General features: G+C 36.3%; 1 long non-coding RNA gene across 4 annotated transcripts; it reads left to right on the top strand.

Annotated features, from left to right (window-relative positions):
* LOC109234507 lies at positions 1,294 to 7,954 on the top strand. 4 transcript variants are annotated; one of them, XR_002069259.1, is made up of 5 exons: positions 1,294 to 1,473; positions 1,914 to 1,983; positions 2,420 to 3,340; positions 3,481 to 7,049; positions 7,304 to 7,954. It is a non-coding gene; the product is annotated as an uncharacterized LOC109234507 (long non-coding RNA). The 4 variants fall into 4 exon arrangements; XR_002069260.1 differs by having other exon boundaries at positions 1,294 to 1,983; positions 2,420 to 2,640; positions 3,302 to 3,340; XR_002069258.1 differs by having other exon boundaries at positions 1,294 to 1,983; positions 6,998 to 7,049.

Raw genomic sequence — 8,726 nt, 5'->3', positions numbered from 1 at the left:
CGAAACTCACGTGAGCCCTCGGGCCTCTAAACCAAAAGTGCACACAAGTCTAAAAACATCATATGAACTTGCTCGCGCGATCAAATTGCCAAAATAACACCTAGAACTACAAATTGAACACCAAATCAAATGAAATTTTCAAGAAAACTTTGAAACTTCTATTTTCACAACCGGACGTCCGAATCACGTCAAACCAACTCCATTTCTCACCAAATTTCATTGATAAGTCACAAATATGGTATTGGACCTATACTGGGTTCCGAAACTAAAATACGGACCCGATATCCTAGCTATGGGCCAAACAATTCAAATTCATTAAGCCTTTTACTTTCAAATTTTGACAAGGTCCGCTATCTCGGGCTAGGGACTTCCGAATTCGATTCCAGGCATACGCCCAAGTCCCAAATCACGATACGGACCCACTGGGACCGTCTAAATACGAATTTGGGTCCGTTTGCTCAAAACGTTGACCGAAGTCAACTCAAATGAAATATTTAGGCAAAATTCTTATTTTTATCAGTTTTTAACACAAAAGCTTTTTGGAAACACGCCTGGATTGCGCACGCAAATCGATGAGATATAAAATGAGGATTTTAAAGCTTAAAAGCGCAGAATTAGGTTCTAAAACATGAGATGACCTACCGGGTCATCACATTTGCTAAGATTCTCATGTGAACGAAGGACTCCTAATGGATTTTTTCACTTTTAACCCGCGCCGAAACTATTTACATTCGGTAGCCGAAAAATTATATAAAATTTGTATATAACTTATAACAACAACATCAAACTCAGACCTCACCACTAACTTATGAAAGTAGAGAGGCTGTTTGCGAAAGACCCTACCTCGACTCAAGAACAATAAAAATGAAACAATAGCAATAATAAGGTAATAAGACAATGGAATTAAATAATACAAGAAGTAATAATAGAGATCGAGGGATACAAAACTACAAGAATAGTGCCAATCCTACGGCTAATAATGACAATGTATATAACATATGGAATATATAAATATACAAAAATTTATACTATATTTTTTCGGTTATTTTTTTGAAAGCTGCTGTACAATATTTATGTTAGTCCACGTAGGTCCAAACACAGTGACCCGTCCGGCATCGACAGCTAGCCAACCCCACAAAACCACTACACCTTGAGCACCGTCAAGACTCTCTTTCTATATCGTCAACTTTGATCGATTTTAATCCATTTGTGTGTGTTATGTTTTTTGTCCTTTAACTGATTGGATGAGATACTATACCAAATCAAAACAAATTAGTCAACTAGCTAGTGGTGAGAAAAAGAAGTCATTTTGTACTACTACTGCCCACATGATGCCACAGTACCCCATTATCTCCTTCCCTTTCTTTCTTCCCCTACATCATATTTTCTCTATCTGTCAAAAGTTTCGTTTCTTTAATGGGGTTTTGTGTATGTTCTGTCCACTGCATGTAACATCATACTCAGAGAAAAAAAGTAAAAGATCTTTTTCCCTTACTACTACTACTACTAGCACTAGAGTTTAGGGTATGGTGTATTCCAACACAATTCAGATACACATAAAACCCTAATGGCCGTGAGTAGTGGATTCAAAATTTAAACGTTGTGAGTTTAAGTCCGAACATGAATGTTCTAGGTTTTTTTCTTCTTTGGGATTGTGTTTTGGTTTTAGATCTGACTTTAGCATGGTAATGTTTGTGGTTGGGAGAGAAGCAAATACTAAGAGAAGGGGGGGACAAGGAGAATCAAGACTGACAGAAGAGAGTGAGCACACGCAGGCAATTGTATAGATATTATATTACTGTCATTTGCGTGTGCTCACTTCTCTTGCTGTCATATCTCTCTATATACTTTTCCCCCATTCTTTTTTGCTTTGCTTCCACCACTCAACCAGCCAACACTTGTTCAAACTGCAGGGGCGGATGCAACGTAGGATTGCCGGGTTCAACTGAATCAGTGCTTTTGATGCGAAACATAAATTTATAGGTAAAAGTTCTCAAAACTACAAAAACTAGTAGATAGTTTCAATTTTAAGAATGTTGGAGCTTGAACCCGCAAAGTTCAAATCCTAAATATGCTGCTGGTTCAAAGCTAGCATAAATGTAAGATAATTTATTATTGTTCTTTCTGATCTTTAGCTAACATATATACATCTGTCTAAAGAAAACAGTAGCTATAGATTGATGGACACGACAGTCAACATTGCCACTGACATATATATTTGCTATGTTGTTAACTTGTTAACCACACAAAATTACTGCACCACAATAAAATTGAAACTCAAGTCAGTTGACGTGTTCTTCTCTAGTTCTCTCTTTCTATATATATATATATATATATATATATATATATATATATATATATATACTATTTATTTCTACCAGTTTGTATTTATGTTCTCTTGGTGGGTTTTGGAGATTAGACTGAAAGAAGCTGAAGTTTATCCCAAAAAAAAATAGAAGAATCAGAACAGTTATCAGATCAGGTAAGAATCTTAGACTTTTGAGGTTTAGGGGTTTTATGATAGTAAAATCTCTGTTCTTTTTAATGATTTTTACCAATTAAATATTGTACTAAGCGTGTCTTTTCATGTACTTATTACTCCATATCTCTGATGAAGAGGACGAATGTTAGATTTGGGAGGTACGCTTGTTACTGTTCTGTCTTAACGGATAACTAATTCTTTTTTACGGCTTCAATACATTTATTTGCAAAAATCGAGAAATTTATTGAAAAAATAATTCACTTTTATGATTTTAACAGAAAACTTTCTTCTTTCTACCTTTTCTAGCTCATTGATCTATTTCTTGATTTTGCTCTTGACAATCTTGCTTTATTTTTCCGGCTGTATTTTTCTTTCCTTTCTCTTTTCGTCTTCTTGAGACTAGGGTCTATCGGCAACCGCCTCGGATAGGGGTAGAACGTTAGAGTTAAGGTCTGCGTACACACTAGCCTCCCCAGACCCTACTTATGGAATTTTACTGGATTCGTAGTAATCTGGGACTTAAAAATGAGCACAAAGTTCTCAGATAAAAAGGAGGAATCTTTAAAAATGTTTTTATTCTTAAAGATATTCTATTAAGATGATGAATCTCGGATTTGTTTTTTGAGTATGAGGGATTTGGTTAAATTTATGTGGGTTCTTGTTAATATTTTATGTAGGTTTGTTGACACGCTAATTTCTCTTTAATTTTGGTTATGATATGCTTTTTAATTTCATAGTTGCGGATTAGGAAGAAAATTAGAACTTTGAATATGACTTGTGTATTTGATAAGATTTTGCTTCCTTTTCTGGCTGAGGTAGGCATCCAGTTTTTGCTATGAAGTTTGGAGAAAGTTACAGGTTAGAATATTACATCAATAATGATGAGCTTTAATTTTCACAAGTTTGAATTTGATTTATTTTAAAGAATTCATTTTGTTCTTTGTTAAGTGCAGTCCTTCGTTGTAATTAAACTTAAATATTTTAGCCCTTTTTGACAGCCACTATTGCCTGCCGGTGCAGCTTTTCTTTTTCTTCTTTTGATTAGCGGGTATTTTCTCTATCTTCTCGAGTTAGGGGCAAGGGGCAAGGTTGCGTACACATTATCCTTCCCACATATTGCTTGTAGGTTTACACTGGGTTTGTTGTTGTTGTTGCTGATTAGTAGGTATTTTATTTAATCGTGCTTTTCACTCTTCCGTTGTCTTAGAAAATCGATAATATCTCATAATCCATGCGAATCTAATGAAAAATAGGATATAATGAAAGAAAAAGATCTATATAGTCAATACTAATTAGTTGGGATTAATACATTTAGGGGTAGTTTGGTTATGAGGATGGGATAGACAAGGAGATATATCTCTTGGTTGGGATGTCCCATGGTATAACTATCCCACCTTCTATATTGGATAACTTATCCCGCCATTTTGGTATAAAATAGTTTCCGTGACTAATTAATATCCATAACCGAACATATGGGATAAAATAATCCCGCATTTTATCCGGGATTGTTATTCCTTATTCTACCAACCAAACAACCCTTTAGTTTCTTGATTTGTGGGTGTCATGCATCCTTGTGCATAAACCATGTTAATCTTCTCCGTATCATTCCAATTTTATTGGATGTTCTTGAATCTCGAAAGGACAATATGTTTAGTTTGGGTTCAATATTTTCTTGAGTCTTTAGTCAGATGTATATACCAATAGAAAATATGAGAACTTCTACTACTACTTAACTTCTAATATTGGACTTAGGTTAACTTAAATAAAGCGACATGAATTCATCTAGTCTATCCATTGTTTGGGATTGAGGCATTGTTGTTGTTGTGCTATATGTTTTTCTTTCTTCTCAAACTCCTGCAATTGGTGAAGTTTTGATAAAGAGTGGCTTTATACCACTAGCTTGCATGTTTGTGCTCTTTCTATTCCTTTCTGAGATGTATATATAGAGTTCTTATTTTCAGTTAGTTCAGCCCTAGTTTATTATTAGGTGAGTGGATATGTTTGACACAACTGCAGACTTTAGGTTACTTGAATAGATTTAAGTTATATACGCTTACAGTGTAGAGTTACACTACTGTTAGAGTAGTTTAGTGTATTATAGCATGTTAGCAGTTATCGATCAACTAATGCTATCATATAAAATGATATGTAGTTACATTATAAGTGACCTAATTGTGTAAATATTTTCTGCACCACTACATAGCGGACTTGTATTCCTTCTTGAATATGTTACAAGTATAAAAGGTCTAAAGGAGACTGGTAACTTTTGCATGTGTTATTAAGTACATGTTGCTCCATCACCTTTCCAAAATTGTATAATGAAAGTAATTTTTCACATTTCTTTCAAGTTATTGTGTGGCTTCATCATCTAGTTTGTATGTTGAACAAGTATATATAGATACTCCATGTAGACTTCCAAAAGTATTTAGCAGATTATGGTCTTGCTGAAGTGAGTAATTTATGAGTCTCGTTTTGTCTGAACTTTAACTGACAACCATGTGTCTGAAATTTGGTATTGGGAGTCTATATATGTTGCTCGGACTCTGCAAAAATATTGTTGCCATATGCTCGTCGGATCCTCCAAAAGTAGTGCATTTTTGGAGGATCCGACACGGGTACAACAACAGTTTAAGAGAGTCCACACAACATAGATTGGGACAACATCTCTAGAATTTAGTATCTTCATCTTTGTGTCTCTTTACTGGTATATTTTATTTGTTTGTTTTAGTAGTAATTGACTATTAGCTGTGACTATTGAGAGGGGTAAATGGTGTTACTGTAGCTTGTGATAGTAAAGTCGTTTTTAATTCACTACCAATCTATTGGAGTATTTGTTAGATATACGCATATTTTGAGGACTTGATGCAATTTCTGTAGCATCTTGGTGGAGGAAATAGTGCTTGAACTCTATATTTGGACATGGTATGTTGTAACAACAACAAACCCAGTGTAATCCCACAAGTGGGGTCTGAGGAATGTAGTGTGTACGCAGATCTACCTTTAAGAACACTATATTTGGACGTGGTGTGATGGTACATCTATAAATTCCTAGTTGGGAAGTCGTTTATGCCTAACTCAATTTTCTTTAATTTGACTGAGAATTAACAACTTTGAGAGCTAGCAATGATTTCTTGCAACAAAATTAAGGAATTAAAAACATTTCGAACATGGGAAGCAGTTCCAGTCGAAGTGGAATATTTGTTATACGTGTGAGTGTTAGAGGCCGTGAATTCGAATGTCCTTTAGTACACGATTACTATTGCGATCTTTGCTAGTTGGACTTGGATACGTATTCTCACTAGGTTAGCAAGAATTTTTGTATTGCCAGAAAAAATGTTGAAGTTCATTATAATGATATAATTTTCCTCTATTGTTATTGGTCAGAGACGATTTATATAGCCGACCCTCCAACTTGTTTTGGACTAGAGGCGTTGTTGTTGTTTTAGGTAGTTGTTCTCTCGGCCCTAATGTTATTGGTAACCAAGCAACTCTAGCTAATATCTCTCCGCTCTAGCTAGTCATACTTCCAGAAACGTCTCTTTGATGTACAAGAGTACGATGCTTGATAGCATGATGATTCATTTAGGGGTCGTTTGGTTGGGAAACAAGTTATACCGGGATTGTTATTCCACTCTCCCATTGGGAAAAAATAACACTGCATTCCCGAGATAAATAATCTCGGGATTAGTTATACCATAATTTTATCCCAACCAAACGTGGGATAAACTCGTTTCAAGTTTAATCCCCAGATTAATCCCTTATTCCTCGTACCAAACAAGCCTTTAGTTTCTTAATTTCACTTAGGTGAATCTGATGAGATGATAAATATCTGACCGCTTGTTGTCAAGACCAGTATAACATTGATGTGACTTGCAATTTTTTGTGTAAATTGTTCTGTTAATCTGACAATCAATTAAACTTCACCCCTGGAAAGCTAGTTGGTGCATCTATACAAATCTTGGATATTGTTAAGAAAATAGACCTTGGGTCTAATATTTTAACCCCAAAAGTTAGCTCATGATTTACCCAATTAGATCATATAAGGAGACAACATCGATTCCGTCAACCGATGTGGGATGCTATAAGCCTATAACATCCCTTTGCACGACCAGGCATGGATAATTAGAGCACGGTTATAATATAGGACACAAACATTAGGGTGTCCACGAATCATCCTGGCATTCACGCAAGGTCTGGGAAGGGCCGCACCCTAAGGGTGTGATATATACATCCTACCCTAATGCAAGCATCAATGGCTGATTTCACGGCTCGAAGACAACTGTATCATTGCTTCAAGGTTCCCCTTCGAGCTAAATAAATAATTTCTCTCAGTTCGGGGGGAGGCACGAGGAGGGAGAGTTACTTTTTAGTGAGATTTTGGACCTGAGTGAAGAGGATAGTGTTTTAATTTACTAACTTCAACTGTTGGATTCCAAGATTTTCTTCTCCAGTTGTTTCTATTCTTTTTTTCTTTTTCTTGTTCTAAATTATGCTACTTTTTAATTACTGCTATAGGAAACTGTTGGTTACCCATTTCCTTGGCTGAGCTTGGATTGTTCTTGAAGCTGTAAGTTTGACATAATTCTTGTCTTCTTTAATTGGTTTATATTGAATAGTCTCTTCCTGAATGATTTTTCGTTATTATATTTGTGTGTGTATTATTATCTCCTCCTTATTTTGGGTGAATTCCAAACGAAGTACTCAGGTTCTCTTCTGTTCAATCATCAATGAATGTATTCCTTAACATTTAGGTTTTTGTCTAATGGCGTCACTGAACATGAATCTGAAATGAGGTTGTTTTTTTTCCCTTACCTATTGCAGGAGATGTTAGCTTCAGTTGAGATAAAACTACTCCTGAGTCCGACTGAGTGTAAAGTAATGGTCAATGACCCAAGGTTTTTTTACATGCTGATAATCATTATCCCCTATCTCCGGGTTGACGCCACGGAAGGGGAGCCTTGGCGTAGCTGTTAAAGTTGCTGCCATGTGACTAGGAGGTCACGGGTTCAAGCGGTGGAAACAGCCTCTTGCAGAAATGTAGGGTAAGGCCCCTTCCTTGGCGTAACTGTTAAAGTTGTTGTCATGTGACCAGGAGGTTACGGGTTCAAGCGGTGGAATCAGCCTCTTGCAGAAGTGCAGGGTAAGGCTGCGTACAATAGATCCTTGTGGTCCGACCCTTCCTCGAATCCCGCGCAGTATTCCGAGCTGCCTTTCTCCGGGTTGAGGACATTCATTGGCTGCGGTGGCAGTTACATGAAATAACTAGAATGATAGCAGAATGGCTTAATGAAACCGCTAAGACCTTTACGATTAGTGTCTTATAAGTAGTAAATTTAACTTTCCTCCCTTCGAGTTTTCAACTACTTCCGATTGTGAAAATAAAAAGCAAAAATAGTATTATATTCATCGGATCGATCCTGTTGGTAACTCTAAATTTAATCTTTGTTTGTGTAAATGTGTTAATTCTTGTCTTGTCCCATAAAATATTTGAATGGGGTTTGGTAGATCGCAAATGTCATCAGAGAATTTGAGGATTTATGATTGTTTATGGTTCGATGGTCTATCGGAAATGGCCTCTTTAGACCTTCGGGGTAGAGGTAAGGTATGCGTACACACTACCTTCTCAGATCTCACTCGTGAGATTTTACTGTGTCGTTGTTGTTGTTGTATGGTTCATTCACTTTAGTGTTTATTAATATCTCTGTTTGTTGAAACTTTTATACTGTGAAATAGAATAAATCCTTTGATATATCAGTGGGAGAAATTCAAAAATAGCCAGATTTACCACTGGTCGTTGAAAAATAGCCAAGTTTTAAAAGTCATCGAAATTTAGCCACTTTAAATCTGAGCGAAAACACTGTTCAAAATCCGAAAAAATACGCCCGCAAATTTTACGGGAGTTCCAGCATAAGTATGCTTGAACTCCCGTAAATTTTACGGAATTTTACGGGAGTTCAAGCATAATTATGCTGGAACTCCCGCAAATTTTAATTATGCTGGAACTCCCGCAAATTTTACGGGAGTTCCAGCAAGTATAATTGTCCGGTATAATATACTGGAGTTTGGAGCACTGGTGCTCCAGTCTCCCGCAAATTTTACAGAAGTTAGCAAAGTATACCGGTCTAGCATAATATGCTGGAGTTCGTACACAAATGCCCCAGAACTCCCGTATATTATACTGGACCGGTCCCTGTTGCAGCAAAATAGTGGCTATTTTTCATTGACTTGATAAACGCTGTCTATT

The sequence above is a fragment of the Nicotiana attenuata genome, chromosome 11, assembly GCF_001879085.1.
Source record: "Nicotiana attenuata strain UT chromosome 11, NIATTr2, whole genome shotgun sequence".
Classification (NCBI taxonomy): Eukaryota; Viridiplantae; Streptophyta; class Magnoliopsida; order Solanales; family Solanaceae; genus Nicotiana; species Nicotiana attenuata.
This window is presented reverse-complemented; position numbering and strand designations above follow the sequence as displayed.